The sequence below is a fragment of the Hibiscus syriacus genome, unplaced genomic scaffold (assembly GCF_006381635.1).
Source record: "Hibiscus syriacus cultivar Baekdansim isolate YM2019G1 unplaced genomic scaffold, ASM638163v2 tig00116959_pilon, whole genome shotgun sequence".
Taxonomy (NCBI): Eukaryota; Viridiplantae; Streptophyta; class Magnoliopsida; order Malvales; family Malvaceae; genus Hibiscus; species Hibiscus syriacus.
In genome coordinates this window covers 3,739,412-3,759,281 of record NW_024063485.1, presented here as the reverse complement: position 1 = coordinate 3,759,281, position 19,870 = coordinate 3,739,412, and the positions used below count along the sequence as shown (strand labels likewise).

The window sequence follows — 19,870 nt, the reverse complement described above, 5'->3', positions numbered from 1 at the left end:
TTTTATTGACATGTGAACTGATTAGTATACACATATAATTTGAGATTAAATTAGAATGTTAAAAGATTAGATACCAATTTAAAATGAAAGGTCATAATTTAGGGATAAAATTTAAGTGTTCAAAAGTTGAAAACTAATTTAGAATGATATACATAATTTAGGGCTGAAATTGAAATATTTAAAAGTTTAGAGACAAGTTAAAATGAAGGGTGATACTTTGAGGACATGTGATGAAATTAATTCAAAATAAATTGAATAAAAACTAAATTAATAAAAAGTGTAAATATTAAAAACTAAATTTATCATTTTACCACATATTACCAAAAACTACCATGAGAATATTATATTACCTAAAAACTGGTATTGAGATTACCTCCTTGCCAAATGAAATCGAGCTCAAGTATCTTTTTAGAAAAATTAGCAAAGCAAAACATCATCAAATCAAACTAGATTCTAGCACAATCGAACCCATCAAACGATCTTAGTGATTAAAGAGAATGTTATTTTTCCTAAAAGCTTCAGGTTTGCAGAACATGTGCTTTGTCAATGACTAAAAGATAGCGACATTGCTGCAGTTCTACATTACAGAATATAAAGAGAAGATGAAAGAATAGAAATCAACATCAAGAAACCATTAAATAAAACAGAGCCGTTTTAAGATGCAGAAAATCAAACCCAATTCAAAGAAATCATCAACATAACTAAAACACACAATAATCTTTTGAGTTCCCCCCACACCACCATCAGCATTTTTCATGGAATGATGCCAGGTTTACAGTCACTTGCACTGTACTTAATCGGCGGTCCAGCTCTGCTCCACAATTTCACGGACTCTTCTGTTGTACTCCCGCTTATTCTCACTAAACATTCGTGCGGCAATATGATGTAATGATCAAGATGCCAAGGTATGGTAAGAAAGGTATTCAACTAAGGAAACAACAAAAAAGGAAAAATGTGAAGATTCGATAAATTCTAAAACCGAGCTATGGACAAAGGACAATACGTTATTCACATGTTTAGATTTAGTCAAAGATTATATATGTAACATGGCTCCCACAATATGTAACTACTTTAATTCTTGTTTCTCTGATATTAAAGATCCTCCTAGAAACTGGCTTCTATACATGTACTTTATATTTATTTATTTACAGAATAACACTTGTTTAATTGTCTCATTGTTGACTGTTTTCAGCGCACTGTTGTACATTTCCCTTCTATGTGAAGGCATAACAAATAGGCACCCTTTCTCTACATTATGAATTTTACTTCCATTGATTAGAAAATGATGAAGAGTAATAGAACAAAATCTAGGGCCAAAGTTTCCTCCGAACCATCCCCCAATTATCAACTTATCCAGAGTGAAGCACAATAAGGGATGCAGGGTTTAATGTTCTTTTCACTCTCTTGTTTTATGGACTTAGTTATAAAGATAAGAAATTTCCACACATACGAGGAAAAAGCCTGCATCCCTTAATTGTGGTCCACTCTAGATAAGAACTTTGCTAAAGAACAGATATTCTTACCTATGAAAAAAATTAACAATGGCTACTTATCAACTTTTCTGCATGGACAAAAGCTACAGGGGCAGCTAAAAAGGAGAAATAGAAGAAAGTTAAGGTATGAGAAATATAACGGGTTGCTCATTTGCAAACTGGCCTACCACTGAATCATAATTCATAGACCTATAGCTTGCTTATGCAGCATGTATCTCAACCACACATACATCATCCTCTATTTGAAGTTTATTCTGCATTATCCTCACAGCCACTCAAGTCCATTCAAATGTCTTTGTTTTATAAAAGTTTGATTTGGACACTTCCATGGTTCAATTGTTTTCAAGAAGTCCGATTATTGGCTTTAGAAACTGTTTATGTTTGTCAATTGCCTATGGCGTGAAAATATCTTCATGTATTGCATATGTCATATCTTCTTTCCCTTGATCTTTTCCCTTTTTGATTAAACATAAACACAAATAGTCCAAATAAACATAAAAACTAAATGTAAACACACACCAGCAATACATGAATGAGTTGTGCAGTGAACATTAATATTAACAACTGAAAAATATTCAATTAAGGCTTCTCAGAAGGATATGCTTTAAGAAGCTAATCCTGATGACTGTAATATCAACGGGAAGCATGTTAGGAAAATAAACCGAGTACAAGTAATTTCCCTATAACCAGATTAGTGAGAATGCGAAATAAAAGCGGAAAAATAATACCCGAAAATTGATAACGGAGTTCATCCAATTGTGCTTACGTCTCCGGGCTGCTGCAGATCTTTTACTAAGAGAGAAAATTTACAGGTGTTTACAAAACACTCACTACTCACAAGAAAGCTCTCTAGTATAGGAAGAAAGAAATGTTTTGGGATGATTTTGAAGCTAAATGGGTAAGGGTATTTATAGTAGAAACTTAGGGACTAATCTTTGAAAAATACCCTAAAGTGCAATGACTAAAGTGAATTTACCCATTCCTATTTTCAACAAACATCTACCAAAATTTTACCAAACTTTGAAAAACATTTTTCAAAGAAACATTTATCAAACTTTGAAAAAACATTTTCCAAAGTTGGTTGCCAAACTTTGAAACTTTTAACAATCTCCCACTTGAAGACTGATTTTAATATGTCTTCACACCTCGATCAATGCAGCAGCATGTCTGGTCTTGTTATTCTAGCATGCCAACTGAAGCTGAACACAACTTCAGTTTGTCCGTAGTCACCGTCTTTGTCAACATGTCTGCCGGATTTTGAGCTCCACTAATCTTTTCAAGTTTCAAAATCCCATCTTCCAGAAGAGACCGGATAAAATGATATCTCAATTGTATGTGCTTTGTCCTGGAATGAAAAGACGGATTCTTTGCTAGATGGATAGCACTTTGACTGTCGCAATACAAGATATTGTTTTCTTGTTTCTTGCCTAACTCTTCCAAGAAACTTTGGAGCCAAACCATCTCCTTGCTGGCTTCCGTAACAGCGACATATTCTGCTTCAGTTGTGGAGAGAGCAACTATCTTCTGTAGTGAGAACCCAACTCACTGCAGTTCCTCCTAGAGTTAGACATACCCTGTAGTGCTCCTTCTGATGTCGACATTTCCGGCTAAGTCAGCATCTACATAGCCTGTCAGTATCATATCTCCACCTTTGAAACAAAGTGCTTTGTTTGTGGTACCCCGAAGATATCTGAGGATCCATTTGACTGCTTCCCAGTGTACCTTGCCCGGATTATTCATGTACCTGCTAACAGCTCCCACTGCATGAGCAATATCTGGTCTGGTACAAACCATGGCATACATCAGACTTCCAATTGCTGAGGCATACGGCACCTTCACCATGTGTGCACGTTCTTCCTCCGTCTTTGGTGATTGGTCTTTGGAGAGTCTGAAATGAACACCTAAAGGTGTACTTACTGGTTTAGCATCTTGCATGTTGAACCTGGAGAGTACTTTGTTGATGTACTCAGCCTGTGATAACATCAAAGTCCCCGACTTTGTGTCTCTCTTGATCCTCATCCCAAGAATCTGCTTTACAGCGCCCAGATCCTTCATAGCAAACTGCTTCGACAATTTTTGCTTCAAGTGTATAATCTCTTGCATGTCTGAGCCTGCAACGAGCATGTCATCAACGTACAATAATAAAATAATGAAGCTGTTGTCGAACCTCTTGATGTAGCAACAATGATCTGCTTGGCATCTGATAAAACCACTGCTACTCATGAAGCTATCGAACTTCTTGTACCACTGTCTAGGAGCTTGTTTTAAACCATACAAGCTCTTCTTCAACCTGCATACCAGGTTTTTCTTGTCTGCCTCTATGAAGCCTTCTGGCTGCCTCATATAGATTTCTTCCTCCAAATCACCATGAAGGAAGCTGTCTTTACATCTAACTGCTCAAGATGTAAATTCTCTGCAGCTACAATTTTCAACACCAGTCTGATTGTAGACATTTTACGACTGGAGAGAAAATTTCATTGTAGTCAATACCTTCTTTTTGCTGAAAGCCTTTGACAACCAATCTTGCTTTGTAGCGTTTGCTCCCATCGTGCTCTTCTTTGATCCTGTAAATCCACTTGTTGTGGAGCGCTTTCTTGCCTGGTGGTAATTCAGCTAATTCCCATGTCTGATTTGACATAAGCGAGTCCATCTCATCTTTCATGGAAGACTCCCACTTGACTGAATCCTCCACTTGCATTGCTTCATCATAGCACTCTGGTTCACCATTGTCAGTCAGCAACAAGTAGTGTAAAGAAGGAGAATACCGTTGGGTTGGTTTAGGAATTCTGGAGGAGCGTCTCAGTTCTGGTGTGCCTGGTTCTTCTTGAACTGCTTCAGGATTGATCTGAACATCATTTCCAGAAATCTCCTCGAACTCAGCAAATTCCTTTGTTTCAGCTTCGGTATTACTTGATTCTGCGGTTGATCTATCTTTGTACATCACATTTTCATTGAAAATGACGTCTCTGCTTCTGATGATCTTCCGATTTTCATAGTCCCAAAACCGGTAACCGAACTCATCACCGCCATAACCAACAAAGGCACATTTGTTGGACTTAGCATCAAGCTTACTTCTTTCAGCAGAGTCTATGTGTACATAAGAAATACAACCAAACACTCTTAAGTGTGAAAGGTTTATTTCTTTCTTGCTCCAAACTTCCTCTGGTATTCTGCCATCCAAAGGAACTGAGGGCCCACGGTTGATCAAGTAAGCTGCAGTGTTGATTGCTTCAGCCCATAGAAATTTGGGCAAGCCGGCATGTATCCTCATACTTCTGGCACGTTCATTCAGAGTTCTGTTCATGCGCTCTGCTACACCATTATGTTGCAGTGTCTTGGGAACTGTTGTCTCCATCTTGATCCCATTGTTTGCGCAGAAATCTCTGAATCTACTGTCTATGTACTCTCCTCCATTGTCAGACCTCAACCGCTTGACTTTCAAACCAGTCTCATTTTCCACCATGGCCTTCCATTTTCTGAAGATATCGAAGACTTCTGATTTCTTCTTCAGAAAATAAACCCACACCTTCCTTGTTGAATCATCGATGAAGGTGACATAATATAGTGAGCCTGCAAGAGATGGAACTGGGGATGGTCCCCATACATCAGTATGAACCAATTCTAACCTTTCTGCCTTGGGTGTCTTGCCAATCTTTGCAAAACTGACTTTTTTGTTTGCCAAAGATGCAATCCTCGCATAGTCCGACATCTACATTTTTTAGATCCGGCAGCTTCCCTTTTGACAAAAGTGTCTTCATCCCTTTCTCGCTCATATGGCCAAGCCTTTGGTGCCATAGGTTTGATTTTCCATCAGCATCTGCTACTGCAATGATATTCTCTAAATTTGAGGTTACATAGAGAGTACCAGTCTTCTTACCACGAGCAATGACGAGTGCTCCTTTGGTAATCTTCCATTCACAGCCTGAAAAGGTTGTGCTATATCCTTCTCCATCAAGCTGTCCAACAGAAATCAGATTTCTTTGAGGCCAGGAATATGTCTCACTCCTGTCAGCTTCCAGGTGGTCTGGTTTGGCAACTTTAGTCGGATGTCTCCTTTTTCCGACGATCTTTAAGGTTTCATCATCAGCAAGATGAACCTTCCCAAAATCACCACTGACATAGTTCTCCATGATTTCTCGGCATGGGGTGGAGTGGAAAGATGCCCCTGAATCCAAGATCCATGATTCAATCGGACTGTTGACGCTTAAAATCATGGCATCACCTGTCTCCTCCGTCATGTTGGCAGATTCCTGTGTGCCGGTATTTTTCTTCGGTGCTCGGCAATCTCTTTTGAAGTGACCCTTTTTGCCGCAATTATAACAGGTAAAATCTTTATTTCCTGTTCTTGATTTGCCCCTTCTAGATTTTGATCTGCCACGATTTGAATTTCTTTCTGAAGTTCTCCCTCTAGACTCCGTGTGTAAGGCTGAGGAGGTTGATGCTTCACCCGATTCTCTTCGTCGAATTTCTTCACTCAATACCAGATCCCGAACATCGTCGAATTTTAATTTGCTGTTTCCCGACGAACTGCTGACTGCTGTAACAGTAGCATTCCAACTGTCTGGTAGAGATGATAAGAGAATTAAAGCTCGAACTTCATCATCGAACTCAATTTCCACTGAACTCAACTGGGTTGTGATTGTGTTGAGTTCATTTAGGTGTTGTGCCACCGATGCCCCTTCCGCCATCCGCAAATTGAATAATCGCCTCATCAAATGAACTTTGTTTGAGGCCGATGGCTTCTCGTACATACTGGAGAGAGCCGCCATAAGACCCGCCGTGGTCTTTTCCTTTGCTATGTTAAAAGCAACATTGCGGGATAACGTCAGTCGGATAACTCCGAGGGCTTGTCTGTCGAGAAGAGCCCAATCTTCATCCTTCATGCCCTCTGGTTGCTTTCCTGAGAGAGGTTGATATAGATTTTTCTGGTACAAAAAATCTTCAATCTGCATCTTCCAAAAGCCAAAGTCCGCACCATCGAACTTTTCAATTTTCACCTTCCCTTCGTCTGCAGCCATCGCTCCCACTCGAATCTGGCTTCGTTTGGATCGTTTCTGACAATTCTTGCGAATCACCGTGTATTAGAACACCACCGTCGACAAACTCGTATCGCCGACCGAATTTCACTATTCACGAAATTCACTATTCACGTGAATAGTAATGAATAGTAACCTCGCAGAAAATTTGACAAAATTCACAACCAAAAGCTCTGATTACCAGTTGTTAGGAAAATAAACCGAGTACAAGTAATTTCCCTATAACCAGATTAGTGAGAATGCGAAATAAAAGCGGAAAAATAATACCCGAAAATTGATAACGGAGTTCAGCCAATTGTGCTTACGTCTCCGGGCTGCTGCAGATCTTTTACTAAGAGAGAAAATTTACAGGTGTTTACAAAACACTCACTACTCACAAGAAAGCTCTCTAGTATAGGAAGAAAGAAATGTTTTGGGATGATTTTGAAGCTAAATGGGTAAGGGTATTTATAGTAGAAACTTAGGGACTAATCTTTGAAAATACCCTAAAGTGCAATGACTAAAGTGAATTTACCCATTCCTATTTTCAACAAACATCTACCAAAATTTTACCAAACTTTGAAAAACATTTTTCAAAGAAACATTTATCAAACTTTGAAAAAACATTTTCCAAAGTTGGTTGCCAAACTTTGAAACTTTTAACAAAGCATGCTTATCGTATTGATGTTAGTGATGTGATAGACTTGAGCAAAAGCCACATGTTATGTTGCAGGAAAACAGATGCGCCACGGAAAACAATCACTCAAGTAAAGACATGGATAACTCATTTGAAATTCAGCAAACTGTGAATACCATCATGGTTTAGGGGAAACCATTGACGAAACAAAGTTTCTTCATAAAGGAAAAAAAAAGAAGGTAAAATTGGCATAAAATGCTGCACCTGGATGGAGGTGAGTATAGCAGCAGCAGCATATATAGGACTCCACTGGTTTTGTAAAATATCCAAACAAATACTCCCATCTGCATAGACTGATCAAACGAAAACCGATCATTTTATGGGAAATGAAGCAGAAACAGGAATATTAGCACACAAGACTACAAGTAAACTAAATGAATATTCTGTACATACTATTTGGATGAAACATTCGTAAGACGAAACGGAGGCTTATTTGGATAATCCTCTGTAAACTGCAAAGTTAACTTGTGTAACAACCCGAAAATTTTAAAATAATATTTAATTGGGAATTGATGTTTTAATTGTGAAAATTGGTGGATTTTTGGGGACTAAATTGGAAGTTTTTAAAACTTGAAGCTTGTTTTAGAGTTAAAGAAAATTCAAGGACTAAGCCCTGAATTTACCCTAAATGTTAGGTATGGATTGTTATATACGTTAATTGGTTTCTGAAAATCAGAAACCAATTCCTCCCAAATTCCCTCTCCCAACCTCAACTTCCGACGACGATTCCGACGCCGTCCGAATTCCGATCGTCATTTTAAAACCACCATCGTGTTCATCATCGAGCGAGGAACAAACCCTTCAATTTAATTAAAGCGAAACGCTGCCAAACGTCGTGAATTTCAAGTCAAAGCATCGACTTTTTTTAAGCTCAATCTCTTAGAAAATCCTAAATTCATCGCCGATCGTTGCTCCGTTTACGACACCTCTCGCACCATCGTGTTCCTTGTGCCGTTCCGAGTCCGCCGGTGTCATCCTCGATCTCCGTGGACGGTGGCGCGTGGGGAGGTGGATCAGTCAAAGATTCGGCCAAGTCGAAATCGAGCTCTCTGCCGTTCAAAAATTTGAACCGATCTTTGTAAGTATCTCGAAATCGCTCAAAATAATTTTTAGAAATTTTTCCGTGATTTTTAGAGCCCCGGAAGACGTCGCGCGCGCCACACGCGCCGCCGCAGGCGAGTGAACGCTGAAAACCGGTTTTGACCGGTTTAACCGGTTTTGAACCGGTTTGACTGGTCACGACCGTTGACCCGACCCGACCCGTTAACCCGACCCGTTGTCCGTTGATCGGTGTTATTTTGGGAATTAATTCGGTTTAGTGCTATTTGGGGAATTAATTCGAAATGGGTGCTATTTTGGTAAATTTTTTGAAAAAGGTGATATTCTGGGAATTAATTCGAAATTGGTGCTATTTTGGGAATTAATTCGAAAAGGGTGCTATTTTGGTAATTATAAAAAAAATGCTTGTGTAAAATGTTTGACAGTTTGTTGACCTCATTTAACCAAAACTTTGACCGGCTTTGACCAGCTATTAAACGACCTTTGTTTTCGACCAAGAATACCTATCCTGATAGTTTTCATCGTCCTGAATCCGTTTTTGGGGTCCGTTTTGCTAAATTTAAACCTGAAAGTCTCCAAATCGTCAGTCAACCCCGCTGACTTTAATTTTGACCAAGAATTCGAAATTTCGGAAGGTCATACTTTATATTTTTCGACGTCCTGAATTTGATTCCGAAGTCCGTTTTGTCAAATTCTGACCCGAAATTCCCGAATCGAGCTTGTAAACCCAAAAGGCTTAATATTTTAATATTTTGATTATTTAAATGAGATTTGGTCAAGGATTTATTCAATAAAATATTTTATGAAGGTACTCGTGTTTCACCTGAGCAAGGATCAATTAGGTCCGGTATTATCCGTTCGTTAGATCAGCCTGAACCGCGTACTACGAGAATTACCCGTAGGTTTCCGTATATTATTTAAATAATATTTAGATTATTTATATTAGGATTCCAATATGGATTTTTCCAATTCGTAGGATCTAGCGCTGCAGCAGAACGTGATCGACAGACCCAGTAATAGGCTTCCCTATCTGATTTCTCAGACTGTTACAGGTGTGTTTCCTAACAGTATTGTATTACTGATTTAAATAATTTATCTGAATACCGAGTATTTGATATTTGATTTGCTGCATATTCTGATATAATTTCTGAATTAAGGTATTTTATACCGATTTCTGAGATCTGCTTATCTGATATCTGAATTATTGATTTGAATTCTGATTTCCGTATTTCTGCATATGGTTTCTAAGTATGAAATATTTGTTATGTTTTAAGTGATTAATCATTGTTTTCAATTGAATACATTCATTGTCATTTGGGGGGGTATTGTTGAAGGAAGATTATCTGCAGACTTCTCGGCTTTGTGCTCAGGGTCTAAATGGCATGTGCGGTTGGGTGTATGGTTCTGGGGAACCTACACAACTATGATGTGAACGGATGGGGGTAGTGTTCATGTTTTTAAAAAAAATAAAAACATGTTGCATAAACTGATTTCATTGAAATATTTTATCTGTATATTTTTCTTATATACTGTATGGAGCACACTGAGCTTTTTAGCTCATTCTGTAGTTTTTACCCTTTTTCAGATAGTAGCAGACAGTAAGCTAGCAGATTTGGCATCAGTGGAAATCAACTACTTATTTTGTATGAACATATATATTTCTATATGTTTTTCAGTTATGTTTGGTGACATGTATTTGCTATAATTTTGGACATATATGTATTATTAATATAATGTATTGTAAGATATTAAAAAAAAAACCTCTGAATGAGATATGTGACCACTTAGGTTTGGGTCTAACTCACAGACCGGGTCTAGGGGGTTACATTTGGTGGTATCAGAGCTTTCGGTTTTAAACACTCGGACTGTATATGGGTCCTAAACTTTGAATTTTTAAGAAATAAAAAAAATGTCACATTATGTTATGATTTAAAGTTTTCTCGAGATCCCTGATGCTAATCTGACATATGTTTCAAATTCTTCTGTAGAGCTTTATAGATTCAACGATGAATGCTGCTAGAGGTCGTAGGACAGGACGTGGACGTGGTAGAGGGCGAGTCACTCGACCTTCTGTTACGATAGACGATCCGATGTCAGCACGTGATCCTCCTATTCCGTAAGTAGATCCGACTCTTTCTCATGATGATCAGTTTACTCCTATGGGAGACCCTCCCGTCACTGAAGATGAGGATACTGAGATGAATGAAGACGCCATTAATAGAGCTATCTTCCACATGTTTCAGAGAGCTGCTAGAGCCCCTAGTAACATGACTGCAGTGGAGATTTCAAATTCTCTGGTTGCTGTTGGTGTAGTACCATTTGAGGGTATTACTGGTGGACCTCCGACAGACGCTGAGTATTGGCTGGAGGACACAGAGAGGATTATGGATGAGATGGACCTCAGACCTGAGCAAAAGTTAAAGGGGGCCCTAACTATGTTGAAGAAAGAAAGCTTCAGATGGTGGCAATCCATTTCTGGTAGTATTTCGAGGAACCAATTAACATGGGATCTTTTCAAGACGCGCGCTTCCGGAGTCGCTACATCGGAGAGAGATATATGCAGGAGCGACGCCAGGAGTTTCAGAACCTGGAGCAAGGTAATATGTCTGTTATGGATTACGAGGTGGAGTTCATCCGATTGAGCTGATATGCTCCTGGACTTGTGGATACTGAGATAGATCGATGCTTGAGGTTCGAGAATGGACTCAGGTATGAAATCAGGAGTCGAGTCGCTACCCACCGAGAGAGGAATTTTGATGCTTTGGTTGAGATAACCAAGACTGCTGAGGAAATAGAGCGACTGGGTATGGAGCACCGGAGAGATAGTGATCGAGCTCAAACCCGATTCAGGAGGCCTTTTGGTTCTGTTAATTCTTCTACACATCCTAGCAAGAGAGGCAAGGGTGATTCCTTTCAGAGAGGCGGTGCGAGTGTCAGACCTGTTGCATCTGGTGCTTCAACTTTTCAGTCTAATAGACATGGTGGATCTTCTGGGTTGCAACCTTTGCAGACATGTGATTACTGTGGGAAATATCATCTTGGGGAATGCAGAAGAAAATTTGGCACATGTTTTAGATGTGGTTCTAGTGACCATATTATAAGGGATTGCACAGTGTCAGTTTCTACAGTTCAGACACCAGCTCGTACTCCCGCTCGTACTCAGAGTACTGTTCAGACTCCTACGGGTGGTCGTACTCAGGAGAGAGCACCTGGATCAGTTAATAGGGGCCAAGCATCTCAGAGTAGGGGTCAAGTCAGATCTGAGGCCAGACAACCTGCATTGGTTTACATTGCTAGACTTCGACAAGATCGTGATGGGCCTAATGTGACTGCAGGTACTGTTACTATTTATTCAGTTCCATACTTTGCATTATTTGATAGTGGCTCTACAAATTCCTATGTATCACATTCCGTTTCTGAGGGTCTAAATATTCCTGTTGAGAATACTGAGCGTTCAGTGATAGTTCAAAGTCCCTTAGGCCAATCCATCGTGTTGGATCGTATTTTTAGAGAGTGCCCTATAGAGATCAATGGGGAGATTTTTCTGGCTGACCTGATGGAGTTACCCTTTAAAGAGTTTGATTTGATTCTCGGCGTTGATTGGTTGGACAAACATCGAGTAAATATTGATTTTGAGACTAAGAGTGCTGTTCTGAAGACCTCAGATAATCGAAAGATTGTAATGATCGGGGAACGACGTGGATTTCTGATGAATGTTGTGTCTGCTTTAGTAGCGGAGAAGATGATCAGGAAGGGTTCCGAGGCGTTTCTTGCTTATATTTTGGACACTAGAAGATCGCAATCCGATATTGAAGACATCCGAATTGTCAAGGAATTTCCCGATGTTTTTCCCGAGGAGTTGCCTGGATTACCTCCAGATAGAGAAGTCGAGTTTGTGATTGAAGTCTATTCTGGTTCCACCCCGGTTTCAATGGCTCCTTATCGCATGGCCCCAAAGGAGCTTAAATAACTGAAAATCCAACTCCAGGAGTTGTTGGACAGGGGATTTATCCGACCCAGTGTATCACCGTGGGGAGCCCTAGTTCTTTTTGTCAAGAAGAAAGATGGGACGTTGAGACTCTGTATCGATTATAGGAAACTGAACAAGCTCACGGTGAAAAATAAATATCCTCTGCCCAGAATCGACGATCTATTTGACCAATTTCGAGGGGCTTCTATCTTTTTAAAGATAGACTTGAGATCTGGTTATTATCAACTTAAAGTGAAAGATTCAGATATTCCGAAGACTGCTTTCCGTACTCGATATGGGCACTATGAGTTTTTAGTGATGTCATTCGGGTTAACTAATGCCCCTGCTGCTTTTATGGATCTGATGCATAGGGTATTTCGACCTTATTTGGACCAGTTTGTAGTTGTATTCATTGATGACATACTGGTGTATTCTAGAAGTGAAGCAGAACATGAGGAGCATTTAAGGATTGTTCTTCAGACTCTAAGGGAGAATAAGCTATACGCTAAGTTGAGCAAGTGTGAATTCTGGCTCAGCGAAGTGACTTTTCTTGGACATATCGTCTCTGCTGATGGTATTCAGGTGGATCCGAGCAAGGTGGAGGCTATTATGAACTGGAAGCAACCCAGAAATGTCTCTGAGATCCGTAGTTTCTTGGGCTTTGCTGGTTACTACCATCGTTTCGTTGAGGGGTTCTCCCTTATTACAGCTCCTCTGACGAGACTATTAAGGAAAGATGTTCTATTTGTCTAGTCTGAGGACCAACAAGCTAGCTTTGAGAAATTAAAGACTGTTCTAACTCAAGCCCTAGTGTTGATTCAGCCTGAATCTGGGAAGGATTTTTCTGTCTAATGTGATGCTTCTCATTCTGGATTAGGATGTGTTTTGATGCAAGATAGGAAGGTTATCGCTTATGCGTCACGTCAGTTAAGGCCGCATGAGCGTAACTATCCTGCTCACGATCTGGAATTAGCTGCTGTGGTTTTTGCTTTAAAGATCTGGAGACACTACCTCTACGGAGAAAAGTGTTATATCTATACTGATCATAAGAGTCAGAAGTATCTGCTTACTCAGAAAGAATTAAATTTGAGACAGCGTCGCTGGTTGGAGCTTTTAAAGGACTATGATTTTGAGATAGAATATCATTCAGGGAAGGCTAATGTAGTGGCAGACGCCTTGAGCCGTAAGGCGATATCAGATCTCAGAGCCTTATTTGCCAAATTGAGCTTATTTGATGATAATAGTTTGTTAGCAGAGTTACAGGTTAAACCTACTTTGGCCGAGGAGATTAAGGCTAAACAACTCCTTGATAACTCGTTGCTTCCCATTATTGAACAAGTTAAGCAAGGATCGAGTTCAGAGTATACTGTGGACTAGGATGGTATTTTGTGTTTTCACGGTCATTACTGCGTCCCTAAAGATGATGAGTTGAAACGGGTTATTCTTCAGGAGGCTCATAGTAGTCCTTATGCTATGCATCCTGGTGGGGACAAAATGTACAATAATCTCAAAGAGCGCTACTTTTGGACTGGTATGAAGAAAACTATTTCAGATTTTGTGGCAAGGTGTTTGACTTGTCAGCAGGTTAAGGCAGAGCACCAGCATCCGTCTGGATTGTTACAGTCAATTAAGATTCCTGAGTGGAAATGGGAGCGAATTACGATGGACTTCGTTACTAGTCTTCCTCTAACTCCTTCCAAAAAAGATTCTATCTGGGTGATTGTTGATCGACTCACCAAGTCAGCGCACTTTATTCCTATTCAGGTTAATTATTCTCTAGGCAAACTGGCTAAGTTGTACATTTCTGAGATCGTTAGACTTCATGGTGTCCCGTTGTCTATCATATCTGATCGAGATCCGAGATTCACCTCCAGGTTCTGGAAAGCTTTGCACGAGGCTCTGGGTACTCGTTTGAATTTCAATACAGCTTTTCATCCTCAAACTGATGGACAGTCTGAGCGAGTGATTCAGGTGTTGGAGGATATGTTACGGGGTTGTGTGATTGATTTTCGTGGTAGTTGGGAAGATTTCTTGCCGTTAGCTGAGTTTGCTTACAATAATAGTTATCAGGCGAGTATTCGCATGGCACCGTACGAGGCTCTGTATGGACGTAGATGTCATACTCCTATATGTTGGACAGAGTTGCATGATAGAAAAACTTTGGGTCCAGACTTGATTCGAGAGACTGAAGATACTGTCAGACTGATCCGTGATCGCTTAAGAGAGGCATTTGATAGGCAGAAGTCATACGCAGATAAGCGACGTAAGGATATCGAGTTTGAGGTTGGAGATCAGGTTTTTCTCAAGGTATCTCCATGGAAGAAGGTATTGAGATTTGGACGTAAAGGTAAACTGAGTCCGCGATTTATTGGGCCGTATCGTATTCTGAAGAAAGTTGGACCTGTTGCTTATCAGCTTGAGTTGCCTTCCCAGCTCAGTCGTATTCATGATGTTTTTCATGTTTCTATGTTGAGGCGATACCGTCCAGATCCAGATCACATCATTCAGGTTGATGAGGTAAAGCTAAGACCTGATTTGTCATATGAGGAAGAGCATGTTCAGGTTTTAGAGAGGGATGAGCGAGTTCTTCGGAATAGGCGTATTCCAATGGTCAAAGTTCAGTGGAGTAATCGTAGCCCCTCAGAAGCTACTTGGGAGACATTGGAGTCAATGGAGGTTCAATTTCCTCATCTGTTTTCATAATAATTTCGAGGACGAAATTTCTTGTAGAGGGGGAGAATTGTAACAACCCGAAAATTTTAAAATAATATTTAATTGGGAATTGAGGTTTTAATTATGAAAATTGGTGGATTTTTGGGGACTAAATTGGAAGTTTTTAAAACTTGAAGCTTGTTTTAGAGTTAAAGAAAATTCAGGGACTAAGCCCTGAATTTACCCTAAAATGTTAGGTTTGGGTTGTTATATACGTGAATTGGTTTCTGAAAATCAGAAACCAATTCCTCCCAAATTCCCTCTCCCAACCTCAACTTCCGACGACGATCCCGACGCCGTCCGAATTCCGATCGTCATTTTAAAACCACCATCGTGTTCATCATCGAGCGAGGAACAAACCCTTCAATTTAATTGAAGCGAAACGCTGCCAAACGTCGTGAATTTCAAGTCAAAGCATCGACGTTTTTTAAGCTCAATCGCTTAGAAAATCCTAAATTCATCGCCGATCGTTGCTCCGTTTACGACACCTCCCGCACCATCGTGTTCCTTGTGCCGTTCCGAGTCCGCCGGTGTCATCCTCGATCTCCGTGGACAGTGGCGCGTGGGGAGGTGGATCAGTCAAAGATTCGGCCAAGTCGAAATCGAGCTCTCCGCCGTTCAAAAATTTGAACCGATCTTTGTAAGTATCTCGAAATCGCTCAAAATAATTTTTAGAAATTTTTCCGTGATTTTTAGAGCCCCGGAGGACGTCGCACGCGCCACACGCGCTGCCGCAGGCGAGTGAACGCTGAAAACCGGTTTAACCGGTTTGACCGGTCACGACCCGTTTACCCGTTGACCCGACCGTTGACCCGATCCGACCGTTGACCCGACCAGACCCGTTGACCCGACCCGTTGACCGTTGACCGGTGTTATTTTGGGAATTAATTCAGTTTAGTGCTATTTGGGGAATTAATTCGAAATGGGTGCTATTTTGGTAAATTTTTTGAAAAAGGTGATATTCTGGGAATTAATTCGAAATTGGTGCTATTTTGGGAATTAATTCGAAAAGGGTGCTATTTTGGTAATTATAAAAAAATGCTATTTGTGTAAAATGTTTGACAGTTTGTTGACCTCATTTGACCAAAACTTTGACCGGCTTTGACCAGCTATTAAACGACCTTTGTTTTCGACCAAGAATACCTATCCTAATAGTTTTCGACGTCCCGAATCTGTTTTTGGGGTCTGTTTTTCTAAATTCAAACCTGAAAGTCTCCAAATCGTCAATCAACCCCGTTGACTTTAATTTTGACCAAGAATTCGAAATTTCGGAAGGTCATACTTTATATTTTTCGACGTCCTGAATTTGATTCCGAAGTCCGTTTTGTCAAATTCTAACCCGAAATTCCCGAATCGAGCTTGTAAACCCAAAAGGCTTAATATTTTAATATTTTGATTATTTAAATGAGATTTGGTCAAGGATTTATTCAATAAAATATTTTATGAAGGTACTCGTGTTTCACCTGAGCAAGGATCAATTAGGTCCGGTATTATCCGTTCGTTAGATCAGCCTGAACCGCGTACTACGAGAATTACCCGTAGGTTTCCGTATATTATTTAAATAATATTTAGATTATTTATATTAGGATTCCAATATGGATTTTTCCAATTCGTAGGATCTAGCGCTGCAGCAGAACGTGATCGACAGACCCAGTAATAGGCTTCCCTATCTGATTTCTCAGACTGTTACAGGTGTGTTTCCTAACAGTATTATATTACTGATTTAAATAATTTATCTGAATACCGAGTATTTGATATTTTGATTTGCTGTATATTCTGATATAATTTCTGAATTAAGGTATTTCATACCGATTTCTGAGATCTGCTTATCTGATATCTGAATTATTGATTTGAATTCTGATTTCCGTATTTCTGCATATGGTTTCTAAGTATGAAATATTTGTTATGTTTTAAGTGATTAATCATTGTTTTCAATTGAATACATTCATTGTCATTTGGGGGGGTATTGTTGAAGGAAGATTATCTGCAGACTTCTCGGCTTTGTGCTCAGGGTCTAAATGGCATGTGCGGTTGGGTGTATGGTTCTGGGGAACCTACACAACTATGATGTGAACGAATGGGGGTAGTGTTCATGTTTTAAAAAAAAATAAAAACATGTTGCATAAACCGATTTCATTGAAAGATTTTATCTGTATATTTTTCTTATATACTGTATGGAGCACACTGAGCTTTTTAGCTCATTCTGTAGTTTTTACCCTTTTTCAGATAGTAGCAGACAGTAAGCTAGCAGATTTGGCATCAGTGGAAATCAACTACTTATTTTGTACGAACATATATTTCTATATGTTTTTCAGTTATGTTTGGTGACATGTATTTGCTATAATTTTGGACATATCTGTATTATTAATATAATGTATTGTAAGATATTAAAAAAAAAAAACCTCTGAATGGGATATGTGACCACTTAGGTTTGGGTCTAACTCACAGACCGGGTCTAGGGAGTTACAACTTGAACGTACCTGAGAAGTTTCAAGAAAGTACTCATGTCACGTGAGAAATAAAAAATGAATTTATTATCCTAAAAACATGAAAACTAAAATATCAATAAGATGGTAAATAGAAAGAGTATCCAGGAATTAGAAACAAGAAATCTAATATACCAATGACTATGGTGTCAAGGCTCGGTGACAATGTTAGAAAGGGCGCAAGGCGCACCAAGACGATAGGGGTATTATATTCGAGGCGCAAGGCACAAGACGCCCGCCTTATTGAAGTGAGGCATTTTTTGAAAATTAAAATATATATACATATTTTTTTTCAATTGTATAGTCAAACAAAAAGAATAGATCTTTCAATGTAAACATCAAAGAGTATTCATCATCAACATTTTATGTATTAAACATCATTTCAAAATTATTTACATTCAATAAAATTGTGTGATACGAATAATATAATTCTTTAAATGTTCAACTTCAACATGAATCAATCAAGGAGAATGTACAAAATGTACATGAAGCAAATAAACAAGAAAGAAAATAATAAGAATCAATAAATTAGGGCTGAACAAACGAGTAAGAACGGTGGAACTTTAGAAAACTTAGGGTTAAAACTACTAGTTTCTTTATACTAATTCAAGTAAATAATAAGAATAATATAGATGTACATATTTTACTACTCATCTATACTAAGGTTACTAATAAAGTTAATCCTAGCTCTAGATTCATAAAATATTTCTGAAGTAAAAAAAATTAAAATAAATAAATATCATGTGTCATTCCCCCAACTTGGAAAATTCAACTTTTGCAAGAAAACAACAAATAAGCATACCCCCTAAAGATAAATTAAAATATTAGCCATCCAAAATACAAATTTTGAAAGTTTAGCGACCAAAGTATAAACTCTGGAAAAGTTTAAGGACCAAAATTATAATTTTGAAAAGTCACAAATTTTCCCCGAAAATAAATAGTTTATCTCAAGAATAACGTTTATGTGGGAATCATAATTTTAATACGGATTTTGTATTAAAAGTTATAAAACAATGAAGTTGAGGAAAATTTTGGTAAATAAGATCGAATATAAAATTCAGGAAAATTTGAAGGATGATAATTTAGACCTAAAAATATTATTTCCACATTTTTAAATGTTGGAAAATAATATAAATCTTTGGATTTGAGGATTTAATTCCATGTTTAATTTGGACCAGTGGATTAAAGTGGCAAGATTGTGATTTTTGGAAAAAGACAAGGGAAAATCTGTAAAGTAGGATTTTATTTGTTCATCTTTGACTTAAGGAAGATGATAAGGTAGAGGTGTCTTGGTTTATGGTAAATATGAAGTTTCAGTAAGGGTAAATTGGTCTTTTCCCAATTAAATGAATTTAATATTCATTAAAGTTTAAATTAAAGGTAAATTAGCATGAAATTAATATAAATTCATGCCAACTTATTCATCTTCTTCTCCAAATTGTCGTGAGCGATCCTAAGGTAAGGGAAATTTTTTTCTATTTTTAAGCAATTTCCTTTGGATTTCAAGTTATGCCGTGAAATAGAAAATTGTTATATTCGAAACCGCTATCTTTTGGTACCAATTATGCTTGCTCAACTTGCTTGATTTCAAAGATCCCAAATTTTAAGGTTTTTGTTCACACTAGGGTTCATAAAATTTATGACGAATCTTGATGTTTTTGAGGCTCTAGATTCATTTTCAAGCTTGATTTATGATTAAAACATGTTCAAACTTCCTAGAAATGCTTCTATGATTTTCGACCAAATGAAGAAATTGTAGAAATTTGTGTTTCGATGACAGTTGATTAGGGCTTTGATTTTAGATATGTTGTAAGGTTGATTGGAAGTTGATTTCATGTTTGAATCGAATCAAAATCAAGGCAAATCATTAAAACTTGGTTTTAAAGGTTTAAAGCAATTGGCCATGGTATGTTTGACTGAGGAAAATTATGGAAAATTATGTAAGGGCTGGAAATGATGTAGGAAGTATTCTACAAGCCTTAAAAAATTTGGGGACCATTTTGTAATTTTTGAAAAGTTATGGGAACAATTCAGTAATTTTGGAAAAGTTTTTGAATGATTGTATAATTGTTTAATAGTTGATGTACTATGCTGGAAATCACTGTTTTGGAATTGAAATGAGTGTTAAGATGTGAAATATGACCATTTTGGAAATTTGAAAAGTTTGGTGATTGAAATGCAATATTCGTATAGTTGGGTTGCTTAAAGGTAATCATGCCTCTGTAAAAGCACTTGTATGGTAATTATTTCAATGCTGGAATTTTGGTATTAAAAATTTAAGTGATAAGATGGTGAATGACCATTTTGTGTAAATTGGAAAAGTTGGTGCCAATATTAAAAGAATTATTGAGTGTTGAAGAATTTTGGTAGAGAATATGTTTCAAGTATAATTATGGATTTTGTTTTGGATATGTGTTTATGTTAGTACAATACTAGCA

General features: G+C 38.2%; 1 pseudogene; it reads right to left on the bottom strand.

The window, feature by feature from the left end:
• Positions 1-723: 723 nt before the first annotated feature.
• LOC120189838 overlaps positions 724-19,870 on the bottom strand; it is a 34,406-nt pseudogene continuing 15,259 nt past the window's right edge.